Below are 22,982 nucleotides of genomic sequence, written 5' to 3'. Positions count from 1 at the left end.
CCAGTGCAGTCCCCCTTCCAGGGAGGGATGCTCCTTCTCCACTGGACATGCAGGTGTGTGGGTGTGCACCTGCGTGCACCCACAGGCAAATAGTTTCTTCCCCCTCGGCATCAACCACACTTTCTTTGTACCAACTGGTTCTTCATAAGTCTGCCCGGAGCATGGTCACGTATTCAGCAACGTCCTTGCCTTCTGCCCAGTCAATGCCAGTAGCACTAACCTCATACTCATGGCAGTCAGAAATCTCTCCATGGTTACCGAGTGCACCAGTGCGCTGGTGAGAGCCTCTGCACAGAGATCTGAGTGGCTGGACACACAATGGCCACAGCGGTCTTCCAGGGCTAGGTGGTAAGGCCACCAGGTCTCAGAACAGAGAGGAAGAGGTGTGAACCACCATTATGGAAGTCAACCAAACCGAACTGAGCCCTTGATGCTCATAATGTTTTGGTCAATACAAATGATTCAAGTCATGAGGTGGCCAAGATGTCTGTACAGGCCTCTCTCTGCTTCATTGATGGGCCTGCTTCCCGGCTCAGCTCAGTTGCTGCAGTGGAACAAATTGTGTTTATCAAAGGAGGTAGACCTCCAGAGATGTCCTCGCTCTGTGGGCTTCCTTTCCTATTTGGTAACCCCATTCTTCCCTGGAAGCCTCCCTGCCCAGCCCCCACTTCCTGAGGTCTCCCTCTCTGTTTGCAAAAAGAAAAACCTGGGAACGTAGAGAAACCTGCTGTTCTTCTAAGACCTAATGCTACCCTCGGGTGCATTACTGTCTGTCAAGGAGGTAACATAGGTTTGTAAATAACTCGTGGGGAGTAGATGTTGAGAGAGAGAACCTCCGGGCTTTGGAAGGTGAAGGGGGGGAGGTTTAGCCCCAAACATTGTGACTGAGACTTTAAGGACTGGGGATATTTGGGCCCCATTGACATGAAAAGAAAATGATCAATTTGAGATGACTCACAATGTTAGAATTGATGGAACTTGGCATAAGATTGGGTGTAGGGCTGCAGTTCTCAACCTGTGGGTCACGACCCCTTTGGGGGGTGTCAAACAACCCTTTCACAGGGGTTGCCCGATTCACGACAGTTGCAAAATGACAGTGATGAAGTAGCAACTAAAATAGTGACATGGTTGGGGGGGGGGGGCGTCACCACGACATGAGGAACTGTATGAAAAGGTAGTGGCATTAGGAAGGCTGATAACCCCTTGTGTAGGGATGAGAGGAAGAAGAGGGTCGAATAGAGCTTGGGAAGGACTGGAGGGGTGGATGGAGAGTTGCCGGTGGCAGTCAGGGCACAGAGTACATGATGGGTTCTGATCCATTAACCGTGAGCTAGTGTTAAGCACAGAGGGCGAGGGAACGGTTGTAGCGAGGCGTCCATGTGGTACCTCTTGGGCAAGACTCAGCTTTCTGGACCAATCTGTACACACTTGCTGAACCTACCTTGTGAAAGATCCTACCAGAAATCAGCCTTGGGGTCCTGCAGGATGGCAGACTGTGCCCAGGGGTTAGTTACCACGAAGAAGGAGACACCACCCCTTCCGGTCATCCACTGCTGGGCTAAGTATGCTATAAGGTGGGACTCTCCGTGCTCCCTCTGAAAACCATGTTGATCTTCTTGGCAGTGCCCGGGAACAGTGGTGTCCTGCAGACTGGTACCAAATTAATCCTCTCAGGACTCTGCTGTCATCGCCTCATTCCCAGCTCAAAACAAAAACAAACACCCCCCCCCCACCCCACTCTGATCCCCACATTAATGAGTGACAAGGTTAAGTTCAGGGTTTCTAGCTTAGCGCTCCAGGTTCACCCCACATCCTTAAAACATCCCCCCTCCACCTACATCAGCGTCCTCCTCAGCCAACCTGTTCGTTTTCCAACACCATTACTCAGTCGCTGAATACTGTGAGTGGTAGGCTTTTTGCTGGGGGTTTTACTCACCGTGTCTAGAACATACTTTGTCGTTTAGTAGCCTGTCAAACCTATTAATGGTGTCATCCCTCCCATTTTACAGATGAGCAAAGGGAGGCTCAGGAGAATTAAGGAACTTACTAGACATCACCTCACTAGGAAGTAGAGGAGCTGGGAGCTCTCCCCAGGCATAGCTAGCTATGGACCCAAGCGAATGGTACTAGGACCCTGCCCCCCGCAACCTGCTTTTCCTGTTTGAAAGCTCTGAAGGGTGGGTGGCAGGCTAGGTGTTTGAGCTTCTCACCTTCCGTCAGGATTCCCGCCTGCCCTAGTGGGAAGGACGCACCTTCTCCTCTTAGGCATTTACCAAGCCCTAACTCAAGCTTCCCTACAGGAAGCTTCGTAAAGGTCCAGCCCATCTCTGGATATTTCTAGCATGACTCTGTGTACCTAAGTACACACCAGAGAAGTTAAATAGCACCTGAGTCACCTGTTCAACTTGAGCGACAGCTCCATTGTCCCTGGAGTAGTCATCGACTTGACATATGGTCTAAGGAACAGCCTGCAGGGCCAGCTGTGAAGTGTTGATGTGTCCATCAACACTTGGTGTATGGCCTTACCTGCGGCTAGAGATTCATCTTGCCCGCAAAAACCACGGATCACCCAGAGTGTGTCACAGCGTGGACACTGGGCAAGCACCATCAACATTACGTGGGAATCGTTAAGGATACAAACTTCCTATCTACTCCCTGGGACTCCTGGATCCTTTCCATAGTCCTTTATATCCTACTGTTCCCGGGATACAGCACACAGACCCCACCCTGTCCCGGCACATCCCACCACTGGTGAGAGCCCAACTCATTTCTGCCTTGCCCTCCAGGCACTCTGATGACTTGAGCTGTCTCCCAGGCCTTCTCCCTTACCTGCTAACAGTCACTTCACTTCGTCCCCACAGTTAGAGGTCAGGTGCAGTGGATAAACACAAAGAGAAAGTGCATTGACTTGACATCGCCCAAAGGGCTCAAGTTCAAAGAAAATGCTTTAGAAATGTTGACGGCAACATATGTACAAGCGTGCTTAATACAATTGAATGATGGGTTCTTATAAAATTTGTAAGAGCCCCCCAAAATGATTAATTAAAAATTTTGTTTTAAAAAACATTTAAGTTCTATTGACATATTGACTTAAAAAAATCACCTATCATACAGTTGTTTAAACATAGTTGAGATGGTGAAATCATCACTCTAAATCAATTTCAGAACATTTTCTTCTTTCTTGTACTTGTTGCAGCCCTCCCCACCCCCAGCACCAAAAATCCATGAATCCAGTTACTGGCTCTTTCGATTTACCTGTCCTGAATTTCCTATAAAGAAAAACATACAACAGCAAAACTCAAGAACAAAACCCCAATAACAGAAGAAAACAGAAAAACCTCAGTTGAAAATATATGAGAAGTTTCTAAGAAAGAGTTTTACATAAACTTATACACTACCTTCATGGAAAAGGGTTCCCATTTTTGCCAACACTTGTTACTGTCTGTGTCCCTTCATTCTGAGTGTTCATGAGGTAATAGCTCAGGCAAACTTAAGAACAGGTGGACAGACAGTGGGTGTCGGAGCTGGAGTTCGCCACCCAAGACTTCAGGACCTGGCCCTCCTCTGTCTCTCCCAGGGACCAGGAGGGATGAAAGAACCTGCCTGTCATCATAGGACCCCTCTCAGAAAGAGCTACCCGTGAACTTCTCCAAACACCTATAGGAAAGGTATCCTGGGGAGGTTCACCATGCCCAGAGGAGAATTCTGGCATGTGATTCACGAGGAGGCTGCCCCTCTGGGCCCCCGCATCCCCCAGCCCCTGGCTGTTGGAGAGAGAGCCCTGGCATGGTGTGCCTGTCCTTTGCCGGCATGGAATGTCGATGTTGGTATTCAGCCAGAGGCCTTGCAGAAGCCTCGTGACAGGAGTGAGTGGATTTCTTCCCATGCAATTGAGCCTGATCCCAGCACACAGCAGTAGAAACCAGCTCAGCTTCCTTATCACGGTGTGTGCTGTCTTCTGGTGACTCATAGCGAGAGGCATGCTCATCCCCCACTGGCAGGGGCTGTGGATTCAAGGGCAAATGTTATTAATGGTGGGCGGGCACGTACTTGCTATGCCTGACCCCTCTTTCTGAAACATCCTGTTTGTGTTCAGACTGACCGATGAACACTAATGGCCCAGCATGTCCGGAAGGTCACCGGGGTGAGTTTCTGTCTCTACTCCAAGCGCATAGGTAGATCTTTCTCAGAATCCTCTACAGAAGTGGTTCTCGACCTTCCTAATGCCACCACCCTTTCATACAGTTCCTCATGTTGTGGTGTTCCCCCCCCTCCCCCAACTTTAAACTATTTTAGTTGCTACTTCATCACTGTGATTTTGCTACTCTTATGAATTGGGCTACCCCTGTGAAAGGGTTGTTTGACCCTTCCCCAAAGGGTTTGTGACCCACAGGTTGAGAACTGCTGCTCTAAAAGGCAGGTTGGACATTGATTTCTGGGCCCTGGGCCCGGAGTTCCTGATTCAGGAGTCCTAGGGTGGAGCCTGGGACCTTCTACTCTTAATCATTCAAAGTACTGTTGATACTTTTGGTCCAGGGCCCACCCCGTGACACACTGGCTGATCCATGGTTTCTGAGGGCAACATGAATCCCTAGCCGCAGGTAAGGCTGTTCATTCCCGTTTGCAAGCTTTCTCTTGCTCAAGCCGCACGGGAGACAGAGCAAAGGCAAGCATCCCTCACCCATGACTCCCTTCCGTGTAGAATGAACGTGCCTTTTTCAATCCTGTGAAATCCCAGGGACCAAGAACCAGCTGTCAGAATCTGACACTGGACTGCAGACGGTGGGGGAAGGATGGGAAGGGGGGGGGGAGGCATCTTTTCCTGGGCCTGAGCAGAGCCTGGGAGAAGGCCGGGTGCTGTAGTAGGCTATGAGTTGGGATGCTAGCCACATGGTCAGCAGTTCGACCCCACCAGCTGCCGCTCCCAGGGAGGAAGAGGAGGCCTTCTACTCCTGTAAAGAGTTACCGTCTTGGCCTGTCAGACTAGCTAGCTTTGGGCTTCTTTTCCAAAGTCTCCTCCTTCAATAAATTCACTCCTTTCAAACCTTTTTTAAAAAAAAAAAGAATTACAGTTTTGAAAACTCACAAGGGCAGTCCTACTTTGACTTATAGCAATGGTTCTCAACCTGTGGGCCGCGACCCTTTAGGGGTTGAATGACCCTTTCACAGGGGTTGCTCAGTTCATAACAGTAGCAAAATGACAGTGATGAAGTAACAATGAAAATAATTTCATGGTGGGGGGGGCACCACCACATGAGGAACTGTATGAAAGGGTCCCAGCGTGAGGAAGGTGAGAACCCCTTAGCTATAGGATTGATAATAGCCGGAATCCACTCCATCGTGGGAGTTTGGTTTGATGTAGAGCTGAGGCTCAGGTTGGATTGGAGTCAAGGCCCAGGTGTGCAGGCCTCAGCATGGTTCACGGGTCTCCGCGGGTCGAGGGAGGATTGTAACCACGGCTCAGAGAGCTCACCGGAGCCCTTGGGTCAAAACTACTCAGAGGCAGTTTCATGTGTTCCCTTGGCTGGCAAAATGTTACACCAATCTTCCCTTTTAGAAGAGCTAAGATAGGGTGTCACAAATTAGACCGCCCTGCCCGTCGCTGCTAGGCTGTGTCTGTCTGCTGGCTGTCTCTGTTCTTTCTGCTGTTGTTCACTCTTAGGCTCATTGGCAAACAAGGGCTGGTAGAAAATGCCAGACGGGAGAAGAGGGAGAGGATGCATTTTCACTGAGGCCCTAGGGTCTGATGGAAATGGGAGAGAGGCCTGAGGACCCACACTCCCCACTCCCCAACAATGGCATGCACAGGTATCCCCAGGTCCATTGATAGTCCCGTCAGTGACACGCGGACAGCAGGGCTGTATGCGTGTCTCCTGGCCCGCCCTGCTTGCTCTGCGCTGGACAGTCCTGAGGAGCAGAGGTTGAGGGCAGAGAATGGAGCGGTCACTGGTTTGGAACAACTTTAGTCTGAGCACCTGGGAATCCCTCTTAGCTGTCCCGTGGGGAAAGGGCCCTGCATGCCACTCTGAGGGAGCAGTGACCCAAGGCAGTGGACTCCTGTTCTCATCCCGAAGGTAGTAACCCCCACTCTCTGAGAGACATTGCCCAGATAACCTCCCGAGGTTTACCTTCAGTGGGTTGCTCGATGTGTTTTTGAGTGTTTGGGCAGGGCTGCTGATTGAGAACGAGAGAGGAAAGGTGTGAACAACATTCCTTGAAGAATACCCAAGGGGAGGCTGTGTTAATGTCTCTAGAGGATTTAAAAAAAGACCTGGTGGTGCTGTCGAGTGAGCATTGGACTGCTACCTGCCAGGTTGGTGGTTCAAACCTATCAGCCACTCCCTGGGTGAAAGACGCCTGCCTGCTCCCTAAAGATTTATAGTCTTGGAAACCCTAAGAGGTGTGTGTGTGTGTGTGTGTGTGTGTGTGTGTGTGTGTGTGTGTGTTTAATTCAGAATTGATGGATGACAGTGAGTTTGGTTTGCTTAAGGAGAGCATAATATTGGCTTTGGGAGGTTCTTGCGGTGTTCTGAGTTCAGGGGTGATGTTTCAATCCACTTATATCCATAACACAGCACCTGCCCCACATTAGGTGCTCCAGCATTATCAATGAACCAATACCTGCCTAGATGGGAGGCATGTTTGGAGAGATGGTTATGTTCATTCAGTAAATGTTTATTCTAATAGGAGATAAGCAATGGAGGTATAGAAACTAAGTCCAGCCCTTGACTTACAAGTACTCACATTCTAAAAGAGCGTGGTCATGTGCATAAGTAACTGCTACAGTGGGGGATGTGCTCACTGGGATGCTATTGCTGTCATGCTGGGACTGCGGGCAGGAAGTGACTCCTTCTGTCAAGACAGGTGGGCTTTGAAGGATGAACAGAAAGGTAACAAGAGGACACAAGGGAAATGGAAGAAAGATGCTCAAAATGAGGAAGCAGCGGCAGTGAGGGGCAGGCTCTTTCTGGGGGGCATACAGCCAGCCAAGTTTGGCCAAAGGCAGCGGCCGTGTGATCCCACACTGGGTATAAGGAAAGGTTAACTGAGACCTTTGCAAGCTAGTTACCTGGAGGATGAGTAGAGCTGGGGGCCAACATGCCAATGCCTCCAAGAGCCTGGCAAGTGAACTGAGTAAGTGGAGACCGAGGCACCCTGGTGAGCCCTCTTTAAAGTGGAAGGAGGGGCATGTGTAGCTCCTTCCTGATCCCCAGGGAGAAATATTGTCCCCCGCCACCTGAGCATCTTTGCTAGAATAACCGGAAAGAGGATTTTCTATGTGAAAATACCAGCTAGCACTCCCTTTGAAAAACTGGTTGCATAGGCCGAAGCAAACACGTCTGTGGACAGACTGGGCCATAGGGCTTCCATACTGTGGTCTGGGACTTGGGGCTGGGTCACCAAGATTAGCGCAGAGAGAAACAAGTTTTCCAACCCAGAACCCAGGGCGCTCTTGTGTGTGCATGTAAAGTAGCCAAAATAAGTCACGGGAAGCCACACCTCCCAGGGCGGTGTGTGTTTCTCTGCTGTTTGCTGTTCTCTTCTGTTTGGGGGGTGTTGTTGTTTCGTTTTGCTTTGTTTGAGATGTGTGTGTGACCCTTTCACCCAGTTTCCTGTCCCGCTGCTGGGTCAAGGCTCAAAGTGTGAAAACTATCGGCTGAGAACATCTACCCCAAGGGGGAAAATGACACATGGAAACAGCATAAAGCACTTTCCTGGGAAACCAAGTTTCCATCCTGCAAAGGCCTCGAAGTGATGCTTGCTGCCTGGTGGCATGGTGGTTATACACCCGGCAGTGGCAGCCCCCCAGCCCCTCCACAGAGACAGGTGCGGCCATCTGCTCCCAAAAAGAGGACAGACTTGGAAACCCAACGGGCAGCTCTGCTCCGCCCTCTACAGTTGCGATGAGTTGGAAGTGACTACAGCAGTGGGCTAGGGTTGGGTTTTCTTGTCATTCTCTACTGTCACGTCAATTCTCATCCATGAGAGACCTGTGGAACAGAGTACACCTGTCCCATGGGACTCCCAGGACTCACTGAGAGTAGGAATCAATTCCACGACTATGGATTTGTGTCTTTTTTAATTCTTCACAGGAGCAGAGTGCCAGGTCTTTTCTTCCTCAGCTCCTCTGATGCTCTCAGACCTCTGTGCTTTGGGTTAGTCATTGAGTGCCTAATCACTCACACCAGCCAAACTCACTGCCAACAGGTCGACGCCGACTCTGAGTGACCCGACAGAACAGGGTAGAACAGCCCCGTGGGTTTCTCAGACTGTCACTCTTAAAAGGAGTAGAAAGCTCCATTTTTAGCCCATGGAGCAGCTGGTGGTTTCGAACTGCTAACCTTGTCGTTAGCAGCCAAGTTCGTAACCACTACACCGCCAGGCTCCTCGGGTGCTTAACCATTTTGGATCAGCGGGGTATTTTCACCTGAAACTGGAAAAATCTTCTTGAAACAACTTCTGAATCCTTTATTGGCCACTTACTCAGAAACAGAAACTGAGCAGAATGTGGTGCCGTCTTTTTGAAGAACTGGCCTGGTGCTAGCGTCGGAGTAGAATGCTGCTTGATTGAAGCTGAGCTTAGCCGGATAGTTGTTTGCACTTCGGCTTGCTCCTTAGAATAACTTTCCTGGGTGATTCTGCTTGGCCTGCTTCCTTCACCTTGCTCCTTTGGACCCCTGGCTTCTGCAGTCAGGGAGCAAGGAAAGGCCACGGCGTGGGCAGGCTGCCTTTCACCATTCCACCCTGCAGAGGAACAGCCCCCCCTCCGGGAAACATCTCTTTGCCTCCACATTTTTAAAGTTTTTTGGCACCCCATACTATGTAGCATTTGTATTTGAAATATCAGCACATTTCCCGAAATACTGTCCTTTGTGGCATCTGGAGAGAGGGCACCCCTCCCTGAACGAGCTGTCACAGCAAGGCTGCAGTGCAGTTGGCACCGGGAGCGGAAACGGCATGGCCATTCTGCAGGTTCAGAGCATATCTGCCGTCACTCCAGGCCTGACCTGGAGGCATCCCTGCCCCACGCCACGGATCTCAGAAACAGCTTGGGGTTTGAAACAAGAGTTCAAGAGTGCTTTTGGCTAGTTTGGAGACGCCGCCAGGCAAAGCCTCGGCCAGCCACGTGACCGCAGCGAGGCAACTCTGCAGTGGCAGTTTTGCATAGTGCGGAGGCAAAGAAGCCAGCTGCTGTCCCTGGCGCCAGCTCACCGGGCAGACAGAGCCCAGGAGCTCCTCGGGACAGGGTAGACCGTTACACAGTGCCTTCGGGGTTGGGGGAACCATACAGTATGGGACAACATGATCCGGAGCTGGTTCTGCAGATGAGCCTGGAAGGAGCCATCTGTGTGTGGAGTGGTGCCCTCTGGAGTTGTGCAGTCCGCAAGCCGGACGACTTCTTTCCTGAGCAGTGCTGTGTTACCGGGGATCAGTGCTGGGCTGCGTGTCCAGGGAGCACATCTCTGTTGCTCCCTGAAGGACAGAGTCAACTTCTCGCCTGCCCTCAGACAGCTCAAGGAGAACACAAGGGCCGGTTTCGAAGCGGGCAGGCTGAATAGTTGGTCCTGCTCCTGTTAGTTGTATGACCTGGACAATTTACTTAATGTCTCAGAGCATCTGTTTATTATTGTTCCACATATAAAATGCAGATAGTCCTAGCTACATTGCAGTAATGTTATGAAGATACAAATAAAACCCATAAACAGAAAGAAATCAGTAGAGAAGATTAGGAACAAAGAAACCATCTCTCTCTCTCTTTCTCTCTCTCTCTCTCTCTCTCTCTCTCTCTCTCTCTCTCTCTCTCACACACACACACACACACACACACACACACACACACACACACCATAACAAAGTGCCAGCCATAAATTCCTACCTGTCAGCAGTCACAATGAATGTCACTGGATTAAATGACTGGATAAGCCAGTCATGGGGCAGAGAGTGGGTAAGAACACACGGCCCATCCATCTGCTGTCTACCAGAGGGGCACTTGATACACAAAGATATCACGAAGTTAAAAATCCAAAGGTGGAAAAGATACAGGAGTGGCCAAAAAAAATACTCTTTATAAAATAGGCTTTTTATCAGAATTCATTATAAGAGACAAAACCATTCCATAATGATTAAAGGGTCAATCAACCAGGAAGACATAACCTTATTAAATGTGCTCTTAATGACAGAGCTTCAAAATACACAAAACAAATTCTAGCAGAATTGGAAGTGAACAGACAGTTCTGCAGTAACCCATGGATCCCCTCAACATCTGACCGCAACATCCCTGGCCCAATCACGTGGTTATGTTTTGTTTAAGGGAAAGTCATTCTCCTTTTGTTTATCATCCCCACCCCCTGGTTTTAAAGATCTCAAACCCCCAGAGTGAAGCAGCTCCCCAGTTCCTGTAGCCCTACCTCCTCTCCTCCTCCCTCCTCCCTCCTCCCTCCTCTCCTCCTCTCCTTGGCTTCATTCTCCCCACAGCAGTACTGTACCGGGCCGGCCACAACAACACCACGCCTGCTGCAGACACTGGCTGGGGCAGGGCGCTCACAGACTGGGCAGCGGGAGTAGCTGCGCATCATCAAGAAGTGGCCATACCAGTAGGACAGTGGTGGCCAGGTCCACCAGCAGCAGCCTTGCTCCCAGTCTCCACAAACCCGGTCCCCACAGACACCGCTCTGTGCTCTCCATGCATGCGACCCCTGCTGTCCTGTGTCCAGTATGCCAAGTCCCGATGCAGGTCCTGGCCAGAGCAGCCTCCCGTGGCCAGTGGCTGCAGCACGCAGGCTTTGTTTGTCAGGCCCCTATAAAGTGTTGATGTGGTTGCTTTACAGGGATTGAGCCACAGAGAACTCAGGGACTGCCATTTCTGTACAGAACATGGTGTTTGTGAAAGGCTGCCAGTTCAAAAGCACTTCTTGAAAGACAAGAACTGGCTCTCTACTTCTATAAAGATCACAGCTGAGAAAACCCCTCTGCTGTGCGGGGTCCGGATTCAATGGCATCCACAATAATAGCAATAAGCCCTTCCCAGGAGCCCGTGGGTGGTGCAAATGGTTAGCACGATCGATCGCTAACCAGAAGATGGGAGGCTTCAGTCCACTCAGATGTGCCTTGGAAGAAAGGCCTGGCGGTATGCTTCTGAAAAATCAACTATTGCAGGTCCTGGGGTGCGCAGCTTTCCTCTGTCGTCCATGGGGTCGCCAGGAGTTGAATTCAGCTTACCGACCAGTGATCCCCCACTCCCCGTCGTCGCTTCTGTGAAGAAACAATAGCTTATAGACGTCACCTGCTCGCTGTCTCTCATTTTCTGGCAAATTTCTGGTGCCGACGCTGGTGTTGACATAACTCTAGGCAAGTGGTGTTTCTGAAAGCTCCTTAGAAATGAGTTGAGCCTGATAGCATCTCGTTCCAGTTTCATATGTTTCCTTATGAGCTCTTTCCTGAGGAGGCGGCAGAGATGGAGTGTTGCTAAGGACGTGTGTGTTAGGGTGGGTCTGTGTCGGTGAAACAACTACACGGCTGTAAAGCCTCAGCCGGGCGGGCTGGGTTCGAGGTGGGCAGAGGGTGTGGTGTTGATTTCTATCTGGGCACAGCCATGCCTCCTCCGACTGCCATGCCAATGTGGAGATGCTGACACTCACAGAGACTATCACACCCGCTGCTTCAGCACTGTGGAGGTGCAGAAGAGATGAGTGAGCTCACAGGGTTGGGCAAGGGGCGGGTTGGGAGCGGCGTCTCTGGGGTTTGGGGTTTCCGTGGCCGATGATGATAATGTTCTCAACGAGGCCTGTGTGATGGCTGTACAACTCTGTGGACACCTGGCAGCCCACTGAACTGTTTCAGTAGGTGCATGGTAATTCCGTGGCATTCTAGCCCAGTAAAGCCGTTAGACAGACACACCAATGGAACAGCCACCTGCTGCCACGGCTGTGTCACACACCAAGGTCTGCTGTCTTCCGTGACATCTAGCCACCCACAGGGTCGTAGCCAGTGACTGCGAGGCTCACGGCCAGACCCTCAGGACCCTGTTCCCCCAGCTCCCCCCCCCCCCCGGGCTCCCCGTCCTCACGAAGGCCCCCATGCAGGAGCCAAGCTGCCTGCCCTCTGGATCCGCCTGCCTCCTTCCTCTGTAGGTCCTGGCCGCCGGCAAGTGGGTCAGTCTCTAGCGCACCCCCAGGCCTCCCCTCGCACCTGTGTGGCCTCGCCCGTGCCTTTTTCACTGTCATTCTCGCCACATGCACACGCAGTGCACACACACGCACACACAGTACACACACATGCCCACTTATACTACACACACTATGTGCACACACAGCATACACACACACGGTACACACACAGGCACACATAGTACATGCACAGACCACACACAGTACACACACTATACACATACACAGTACATACACTATACACATACACAGTACATACACACTTATACCACACACACATACCGCCCCCCCACACCCGTACACACATACCCTCTCCTCGATCGTATGCTCCCCGAGGGCAGGTTCTGGGTGGAACACCCCAGCTCCTCGCCCCTACTCTTGTAGACAGTTTCAGACATACCTGGCTTCCTTCCTCCCCTCTCCTCCCCCAGTCACCATCAGTCACAGAAAGTCCCTCCCTCTGAGACACCCACGGAGTCGACCAGCTCACCGGGACTCTCAGAGATCCCAGTGGCTGGTGCTTGGGAAGTGCTCCTGGACATCTCTCTGAGGCACTTCGGGGTGGACTCGAACCTGCAACCCTTGGGTTAGCAGCTGAGCACTTAACTGTCTGCCCCCACCGGGACGATCTACACCAATGATAACCACCGGAACGCAGGCTGCCGACAAACCGTGGGGCTCTGGGCGCTGTGATATGCCGAGAAACTTTTGGCAGCCTGCTTCCCAGAGGGGTACAGGGAGGCTCTGATCTGGAAAGATCCTCACGTAGCCAGTTTCAAGATATGGGTGTGGGGTGGGCAGGGCCTGGGGAGATTCTGTGTTAGAAGTGACTTGATGGCAGTGGGTTGGGCTCGGCGGGTGGTGGTCAGAGGGGCCCCAGCTCACCACTTGAGAACGACTCCCTTACTGTCTCTGAAGCTGTGTCCTTATGTGTAGATGAGGCTAGCTTGGAGTTGAAGGGATCCAGGGAGAGGTTATATTTGAATTCCTTCTATAAACTGTGAAGTACTGACGCCTTTTCATTAGTTTGTGTATGAGTGCTGATTTTTAACCCGTGAATGACCCCAGTGTGTCATTTCTGACCCATAGCGACCCTACAGGACAGGGTGGGTGAGTTGCTGAGAATGTAACTCTTTAACAGGAGTGTGTCTCAGCTTTCTTCCTCGGAATGGCTGGTGGTTTTGAAGTGCTGACCTTGAGGTTAGCAGCCTGACTCAGAACTGCTATGCCACCAGCGTGGGCAGTGAGTAGAATCAGTCAAAAAGAAAAGGCAAAGATGGGGGAAGTATCCCTGCCTGCCAACAGACTGTGTTTCCTGCCGCCCAGGGCTGCTTTGAGTGGTGCTGGGCTGAAGGTTTGAAACCACCCGGCAGTGACTTGGGGCAGTTCCTTTCTAACCCTCAGGGCGCTCTGAGTCAGATGGACTCATGGGATCACACACAAAAAAATTAGATGTTGGGATGTCCAACTAGGCAAGGTGCCAGCGTGTCCGTGCTGAACCGCACCAGGCGCCTGGGTGCTCTCTTTTAACTTACTTTCCCAGAAGTGGCTCCAGTGCCCCTCCCCCCCCACCTCCCAGCCTTGGAGCAAGGACAGAGGTGGCTCTCTGGCCATCTTACAGATTCAGACTTATGCCAGTGCCCAAGTGCTTGGCTTGATCCATCTCTAAATGGAATTGCTGGGACAGGGACAATTTAAGGTCCTTGGGTGACCTTAAAGGGCTATATTGAACTTCAGAGGGGATTTTTTGTAGTACTTTGGAAATTCCAAGCATTCAGGTTAGTATGTCCTGACACTCTGTCCTGACACTCAGCTGACTGTGGGGTATCTGGGGCCAGGCTGGTGCTCCAGGAGTGAGCTCAGGTCGTCCCCTCCACCCGCTGTCTCCCTGACCTTGCTGTGCAGGCTCAGGGAGGTGAGGCGCACAGCTGGAAGGGCAGGGCTGGAAGGCTTGTCCTCACAGGGCTGTCCTCTGAGGTTCCACCGCTGAGCTGGGCTGAGGCCTTCTAGGGCAGGCCACAGGAGGGTGGTGGCTCTCAGAGTCATCTCAGTGAAAAGGCATGCCCAAGAAACACACTCACTTAGGTGGTCCTAAATCCCTTTGCAAGGCTCCTTCCGTGCCAAGACAGCAGGTGCAGCGCACCAGAGCCAGCGTGTCATGTCACCTATGGGGAGGATCGGCCTGGCCTAGGTGTTATAATCCTGCTGCCTCTTGGACGGACGGGCAGGCAGGGATCCGATTAACCGGCTTTAAGCTGGGCTGGTGCTATAATCAGGAGCCCAGCTGAGCCATTGCTGACAGGGCATTTTATATCTGGAGCAACGACCAGGACCTGTCATGTTGTCAGAGGAGCCCTGGTAGTGTAGTGGTTAAGTATTGGGCTGCTCACTGCATGGTCAGCTGTTCAAAACCACCAGCGGTTCTGAGGGAAAGACAGGACTTTCTACTCTCACCTAGAACTAGTCTTGGAAACTCATAGGGACAGTTCTACTCTGTCATTTACGGTCACTGTAAATTGGAATCAACCAGACAGAGGTTGTTTGTTTGTTTGTTTGTTTGTTTTAAACATGTTACCATGGAAAAGGCAGCCCAGGGATGGGAGCCTCTGACAAGCCCAAGCCACAGTGGCAGGGGGGCTAGAGTAGAGCCAGTATCACCTACCTGCCCCCTGGGAGTGTCTGTGTCCAGGCCGCCTTGTGCCTGTTCCAAGTAGTAATGCTGATTACCAAACTAACAGAGTCTAAGAAAATTGGGCGGTGGAAGCCAATTATAGAGAAAGATCACTTTGGACAACTAATGACAGGGTCACAGCGTGGAGCTTCAAGTAACTACCACTTGCCACAGCAGGAAGTGGACTTTCAGGTAAACTGCAAATTAAGCCCTCTATGAATTTACTTCAACCTGAGTTTCTGGTTTCTCAGGCTCAATACTAGTGCCACTCTAGCAGGAAGAAAGGGTGTAGGTGGGGGGAGAAACCGGGGCCCAGCTGGAGCCATCAGGGCGAGGTGTGTTTGCAAGGAAACAAGAATGAACAGGGTGGAAGCAATGAAAACATTCTAGGCATGGGCCCCATGCCGAAGGGAGCATTGCCAGAGAATCGGAGTCCTGTCTCTGAGCAGAAATCCACCTTCCCATGCAGGGTAGCACCTTGTGATCGCCAGCCCTGATCCATCCCAAGTCAACGCTGTTTTCTAGTCATGGGCTCTGCCCAGAGGTGTAGCCCTGGGGCGGGCCGTGCTGGGCTTGGTTTGTCCTCATTCTGTCACCCTCACGTACCCCGAAAATCGCAGCATCCCATGAGGCTTCCTCTTTATAATCGAAGTGGTATCTTCTCTGCCTGTTTGCCAGCAGGCAGTGCCTTAGGAATGATGGGCAGCTGGGTGGTCAGGAAGGAGCCCTGTGGGGTCTGACCCTCAAACCCGCCAGATACACCTCGGGAGGAAGGCGAGGTTGACTGTGCCAGTAAAGATTTACAGTCTCAATCAGGCGGCCATCTGTCTGTGAAACAACAAAGCCCCCACGGAAGAAGCACACCAGCCTACCCCAACACGAATGCTGAAGACAAAGCGGGTGCATAAGCAAATGCAGTGAAGAAAGTTGATGGTGCCAAGTTGTCAAAATATATAGAATCTGGGGTCCCATAGGCTGGAAGATAAACAAGGGGCCACCTAACTGAGAAACAACAAAGCCTACATGGAAAATGCACACCAGCCTGTGAGATGACAAGGCGTCGAAGGGATCAGGTATCACGTGTCAAAGATTAAAAAAAAAATCAAAGCATTATGAATGAGGGGGAGTGCAGAGTGGGGACCCAGGGCCCATCTGGGGGAAATTGGACATCCCCTTGCAGAAGGGCTGTGAGGAGGTGATGAACCAGTCAGAGTATAGTGTAGCAACGACAAAACATACAGTTTTCCTCTAGTTCTTAAATGCTTCCCTCCCACCCCCGACTATCATAATCCCAATTCTACCTTACATATCTGGCTGGACCGAAGGATGTACACTGGCACAGATAGGAACTGGAAATACAGGGAATCCAGGACAGATGAACCCCTCAGGATCAGTGGTGAGAGAGGCGATATTGGGAGGGTGGAGGGAGGGTGAGGGAGAAAGGGGGAACCGATTACAAGGTCGACATGTAACCTCTTCCCTGACAGCAGAGAACTGGGTGAGGGACACATCGGATGGTATAAGATATGATAAAAATAATTATTTATAAATTACCAAGGGGGAGGAGAAAGAGGGGAGCGGGGAGGGAGGGGGGAAATGAGGGGCTGATACCAAGGGCTCAAGTAGAAAGCAGGTGTTTTGAAAATGATGGCAACATATGTATGAATGTGCTGGACACAAATGATGTATGTACAGATTGTGAAAAAGTTGTATGAGCCCCTAATAAAAGGATTACAAAAAAATTAAAAGATTTACAGTCTCAGGAAAGAGCCCTGGTGGCGTTGTGGTTACGCCTCGTGCTGCTAACTCGAGGTCAGCGCTTTGAAACCACCGGCCTATCTGCGGGAGAAAGATGAGGCTTTCTGATCTTGTAAAGAGTCACAGTTTTGGAAACCCACAGAGTTTCCCTCCCTGTCCTGTATATAGGGTAGCAATGAGTCAAAATTGACTTGACAGCTGTGAGTGAGTGAGTTGGACTGACACAATGGCGGTGGTGTGTGTGTGTGTGTGTGTGTGTGTGTGTGTGTGTGTGTGTGTGTGTGTGTGATGTTTGGGATCCGAGTGTTTAGGAGCTGTGGAGTCAGACCCACACCTGTGCATGCATCAGCACAGAGTCTTCTGCTGGATGTGAACCTGGGGTTGTCTAGGGAAATCCGCCCTCTGCAGGACTTTAGCATCAGACTGCTGCTTCTCTGTGTGACCTTGGACATGGTATTCTACATCACCCAGCCTCAGTTTCTTCTCCTGTGAAAGAGACATAGCAAAAGAGAACCCCAGGAGGCCACTGAGAGGCTTCATTGTGATGGGGGTCTAAAAGAGTTCTCATGGTGCCCAGAACACAGTCAATATTCACTAAACCACGCCTGCTTTAACCTTGCAGGGGTGTGGTTGTGTGATTGATTGAGACGTCGTAGGGTCAGGGCTTCCGTGAAGCTTCAAGTGTCCCAGGAGTGGAGCTGGGTGGGGGATCAGACAATCAGCCCTGAAGCCTAGACATGACAGCTCAGGGTGCTGTAAGTTTGGAATTCAGCACCCTGTCAGAAATGGGGGTGGGGGGGGGGGTGCGGGGACTGGCCATTGAGCCTGCTGCTTGGTCATCCCGGGATGAATGCATTGTGAAACAGGGCACACGGGACAGGAGGGGACTGTCCAGGTATTGGGTGATGCAGGACTTGCAGGGAAACAACATCTTCGGTTCTGGGCAACCACAGCACACACTGGTGAGACACTGGACCCTGTGAGCTGGTGAGAGGAGAAACCAGACAGCGGGAGAGGTGCCATGGGAGTGAAGGCCCAGGGGAAATGAGGATGGTGTGGAGACCAGAAGTCATGAGCCTGACCCCATGGCATTTCCATGTGCCCTTGTAGCAGAGACTTGGTGACTTATAGTGCTCTGTCCCCGGGATTAGACCATCTGAGTTCCAGATCACTTGTTGTTGGGTGCTGTTGAGTCAATTCTAACTCAGCAACCCAACATCCAATGGAAGCGAACCCTGCCAGCCCTGGCATTCCTTGCCATTATTGGGAGCCCATGGGTGCAGCCATTGTGCTGGTACATTTCCTGGAGGACTCCCCTTCTCCCTGACCAGGCAGGATGTCCTTCTCCAGGGACTGATCACCCCTGAAAACATGTCCAAAGGCCGTGAGAGGGAGCCTCTACCTTCCAGCACCACAATCCAGACACACCGATTCTGCTTCGTTCCTCCTCCTTCAGTGTCCAACTGCCACATGCATTTGGGGTGATTGGAAATACTGTGGCTTGGGTCAGGCACACCTTAGACCTCAGAGTAACATCCTTGCCTTTCAAACCACTTAGCACTCAGCAAATGCGAGTTCCTTCTGACGTGTCTGCCAAGCCGGTGTCGGAGGAGGAGAGGTGGGGGGACTTGGTTGTCAGTGATCTCTGAAGCCCCGCAGGGAGTTTCGTCTTGATGGGTTGAGGATCAAAAGAGCTACTCAGCATCATTGGTGCAGATTTCCTTCATTTTTCCTCATGCCCCGTGTTCTGGTCCAGGATTCCCGTCAGGTGGCCACTTTGATGTTCGGCTCCCGAGTCTCCTTAGGCTCCTCGCGGCAGCTTCTAATTTTCAGCAAAGAGGCCTTAGCATGGTCAGGAGTCTGGCTAAGGGGGCTTTGTATGCGCATTTAGACCAATGGCGATGTTAAGATGTGACCAATGGCGATGTTAAGATGTGCGCATGTTTTAGAGTTAGTCCCTGGGTCGTCTGTGTGGGTGGACTTGGTAGTTTTGAGGAGCCCTGGTGAGGTATTTTGTAGTCTCCCCGCCATCGGGGCTTCCCTGGTGGTTTTCTCCCAATTCTTCTGGGGATGTGGGCTCTTTGAGAGAGATAGACCACAGGGGTCAAGTACCATTGCCTGTCAAGTGCCAGTCCAGGCTTCGTGCCACACACCTGGCCTATCACTGCTGCCGCTGGCCTGCATCCCCTGGCTGGTTTTCTCCGCAGCACAGCCCCGTTCCGTGCCATCCTCTGTGGGACGCAGTCACTGTGCCCGCCTCTGTGAGTGGACGATCCCTTCTTTGGAGGAGAGTGAGCCTTGAACCAGCATGGAGGCGAGGCCTCCCATCGTCTGAGAAAAAGGGAGTTGAGGGCCAGGATTAGGAGTGGCGACGTGACAAGGGACAGAATTCCATGGGGAATGAGGGTGGGTGGGAGTCGGGCTGACTGCACGGTTCAGGCGTGGTGCTTAGGGTATTGTCATTCTACAAAGAACACCGGATTAGCCGTCCTGAGTTTGTTCCCTGTCAGCTCTGCCTCTCTCGGCCGTGTCACCTTGAGTGGGTAAGTTCATGCTCCTGAGCCTCAGTTTCCCCCAGGTGTAACGTGAGGCCAGCAGTGCTTGTTCTTCCTGCTGGAGAGAGCCGGCAGGATGAAGGACGAAAGAGTCTGAGAGCGAAAGGATGAAGAGTTGCCACGGAGGATTGGAAACCCATCCTGTGCTGTCCAGCCCCAAGGGCTCCTTCAGGGCCTGGTGGTGCTCTGGGAAGATGAGGGGGCCTGGGAGCAGGTAGTTGCTCGTGACCTGAGGGGTCCTGGTTATTTCAAAGCAAGTTATCACTCGGGTTTGTGATGTAGTTGCTAGATGCCATAGGGTTGGTTCTGACTCACAGGGACCCTGGACACAACAGAACCGAACACTGCCCAGTCCAGTACCAGGCTCGCGATTGCTGTTAGGCTGCGACCGACTGCTGCAACCACTGTGTCCATCTGTCCGGTCAAGAGCCTTCTTCTTTTTGCTGTCCTTCTACCTGATCAAGCATGGTGTCCTTTTCCAGGGACCAACCTCTCCCAACACTGTAGCCAAAGTATGTGAGATGCAGTCATGCCACCTTCGCTTCTAAGGAACACTCTGCTTCTGCTTCTTATGAGACAGAGTTGATTGTTCTTACTTCGATATTCTTCTCCAGCACCACAATTGAAGTGCATCGATCCTTCTTATGCAGTGAGATTTCTTTGGAGCACTCTTATTTTAGCACCAGACCCAGTGAGCCATGTCTGCTTGGGGGCCGGGTCAGTCATTGACTAGGTGCAGTAGGAAGAATTGGGAGCCCAGGTGCTAAGTGTCCCCCGGCCAATAACCCGCTGGAAACTTTGAGCAAGGCCTCTACTCTCCCTTGGTGCCTTAGTGTCCCATCAGTAGACTAAGCAGGGACCACTCAGGGTCTGGAAGGTACAGCAGCCAAGTCACAATTAGTAATGGAGACTGTTGGCTAATCAGAGAATGCAGAATTCTTGCCGGGATTGCAGCTGGCTCCGCATATTCCAGACATGCAGAATCGAGCCAGCAGCATATATTTGGTAATCACCAAGCTGTCGAAGGCAGCAAAAAGAGCTTCTTTATTTTTCTTTTGAAGGAGAGTCTCTTGTCTACACTGATTCTGAGTGGGGCTGCAATAACCCCACTTGGAGTCTGCTCTGGGGTTTGTATTCTGTCGGCCTGTAGCCAGATGCAGTGGCTGCAACCAGGGCTCAAAGATGGCTTGGATTGTGAGGGTGGCGGAGGACCGGGCAGTGGGTCTGCATGGGTGGGGACCTAACCACTACCGCCAGTCAGGAAAGCCCTTCTTTCACAAACGGGTTGATCTGCTGTGTGTCTACGAGGGCTCTTAAGCGAGGAAAAGGCACACCACCGTGACGGATCTGCTGCGCACCCGCGAGCGTGGAGGCCGCTGCGGCATTAAGCGCATCCTCCACGGGAAGGGCTGGCAAGAGGCAGCTGCTGATGCTCAGTGGGGCCTTTGTGGCTGGTGCCAACAAAGGGAGGGGTGAGACGTGAAGAGCCATGTCCCCCCCCTCATTACTCAGCATGGCTCGTGCCTTAGCTAGAGTAAATTCCAGCACTTACAGGACATGCATGATTTGGGGTACAGTTTCTTGCCCAATGGCGCAATATCCCGCACCCTCGGGGGAGACCCACTCTGTGCTAGTCCCGTTGCTGGAGAGGAAGCGTGTCTTCCATGCTTACCTCTCCTCTGGAGCGTGCGTTTGCATTGTCAGACCTCCTTGGGGACATAGTTGTGAAACTCTCTAAACCAGGGGTTCGCCACCTTCCTCCTGCCGTGACCCTTTCATACAGCTCCCATGTCGGTGTGACCCCCTCAACCATGAAATTATTTTCGTTGCTACTTCATCACTGTCATTTTGCTACTGTGATGAATCGGGCGACCCCTGTGAAAGGGCCAGGTTGAGAACCGCTGCTCTAAACTAAACTCTCTGCCTGCCATCAAGTCCAAGCTGCCTCAGAGCGCTCCCCTATGGGGTTCCCAGACTGGAATCCCTGCACCTGCAGAGCTGCTGGTGGGCTTGAACTGCTGACGATGCGGATCCCAGCCCAGCGTGTAGCCCTGCCTCATGGGGGCTCCTGCTAGTGTACAGAATTCTTGCCCGAGGACCCCCAGCTCTGCCACCCTCAGTTCAGTAGGGCTGAGACTGGTTTTTGTTGTTGTTGTTGTTTTTTATTAATAAGTCATGCCGGCACTTCTGATTTGGGTAACATTGTACTGCCCCCGAGGTGTGATCACCAGGTGCCACGTTTCCCCACGGTAGCTTCTCCCACCCGCTGTGTGAGGTCTCTTTTTCAGCCAAGTCCCAGCCACTGCTTGGAGGACTGCACTTGTGCTTGGCTACACACACCAATCGCTTGGCTTACAGCAGTCTCCTGTGTATTCAAATAACACGGGAGCACACACGCTACAGAAGTCCTAATTGCCCAGGCAGGTCTTTGGACGTCCATTGCCTGCTACTTGGGCAGGTTTCTCATGACCTCTGCGGCTCTGCTTTTACCTTCTCGGAATGGGAATGACGTTAATCACCTTGCAGAACGAGCTGCCGTGCAGGAGATGCTCAATTTGTACAGTGGTGACCTGGGAGAGCCAGAACTCAGCCGGAGTGCCTGGTTTCGCAGGTTCCCCGGCTTGGACGGAATGCAACATGATGCCTTTCTGGGATGTTGCTGGTGGAAAGGATTATTAGCGCTTTCCTTTGCGGACAGGTTTGTGCTTTCTGCGGTTGGTTCCCAGGCACAGCGACCCCGTGTGGACTAGCCGAGAACTGCTCTCCATTGAGTCTCCGGGGCTGCTTTTCAGAAGGGGCGCCTCAGGTGCCCCTGGGGGCGTGAACCTCCAACCTCTCTATTAGCAGCTGGGTCGTTCTTACAGAAAGCAGGGATTTGCCTTTAAAAAGAGAACATTTAAAAAAAAACTTTATCTTTCTCCTCGAGGGCTCGAAGCAGATATTGCTAAGGGGAAGTTGGTTTGTTTTCTTTCATTTAAAAATTTTTTTATTAAAAGATCATTTTATTGGCGGTGCTTACAGCTCTCATAACACTCCATGCATCAATTATATCAAGCATATTTGTACAGAAGCTGACATTATTATTTTCTAAATCTCTACTTTCTATTTCATCCCTTGGTATTAGCTCCTCTTTTTTTCCTCCCTCCCCCTTCCCCTCCCCCTCTCGTGACCCCTTGATACATTATAAATTCTTATTTTTTTCATATCTTACACCGACAGCTGTCTCCCTGCCCCCATGGTTTCTGTTGTTCGTCCCGTGAATATTGTCAGGTCCGGGGCCATTCACAAAGGTTGGTGAACGCCCCTCCTTAATACTTCAGGTGAGCTCAGAGTCCCGAGCTTGGGGGGACGTTCGGCTTTCTGAGAGGGGTCAGCAGGTAGATAAAGAAGGGCAGGAGCGTCACCACATCAGGAACTTCCCAGGCACTCTCGGTCCGTTCGGGAGAAAGCGGCTCAGGTGTTCCACCTGAAACGACACCTGCCCCGAGCAAACTCGCACAAGAAGCACCTTGTTTGTCGGGAGGCCCTTGGTGCTACTGGATTCCTTGGCGCATCTTAGGCAAACTCTTTCCAGGCAAAATGAGACTGTTTCCGTGGTCTGAGAGATCCAGGGAGCAGTGAGACTCGTGTACAGCAAGCTCCTGGCTGAAAGGTCCTGTCTAATCCAGTTCCAGCTCCCCTCCCCACTCCACTCCCCTTTTACCATCCAAGAGAACACAGTGATCTTTGTGCTTTGTGTCAGTGGTTAACTTTAGGTTCCCTCTTCCGATCCCCTGCCCCGCGCATGCAGGTACTTAGGTGATGCGGGTTTGTCTATCCAGTGACCCCCCC

At 51.7% G+C, this 22,982-nt stretch overlaps 1 protein-coding gene across 1 annotated transcript in view; it reads left to right on the top strand.

Annotated features, from left to right (window-relative positions):
- ABLIM1 (actin binding LIM protein 1) overlaps positions 1-22,982 on the top strand; it is a 232,406-nt gene that overhangs the window by 49,421 nt on the left and 160,003 nt on the right. The window lies entirely within an intron of this gene.

Source organism: Tenrec ecaudatus, chromosome 16 (genome assembly GCF_050624435.1).
Source record: "Tenrec ecaudatus isolate mTenEca1 chromosome 16, mTenEca1.hap1, whole genome shotgun sequence".
Lineage (NCBI taxonomy): Eukaryota > Metazoa > Chordata > Mammalia > Afrosoricida > Tenrecidae > Tenrec > Tenrec ecaudatus.
Note: the sequence above shows the minus strand (reverse complement) of the source record. Positions and strands in the feature narration are given on the sequence as shown.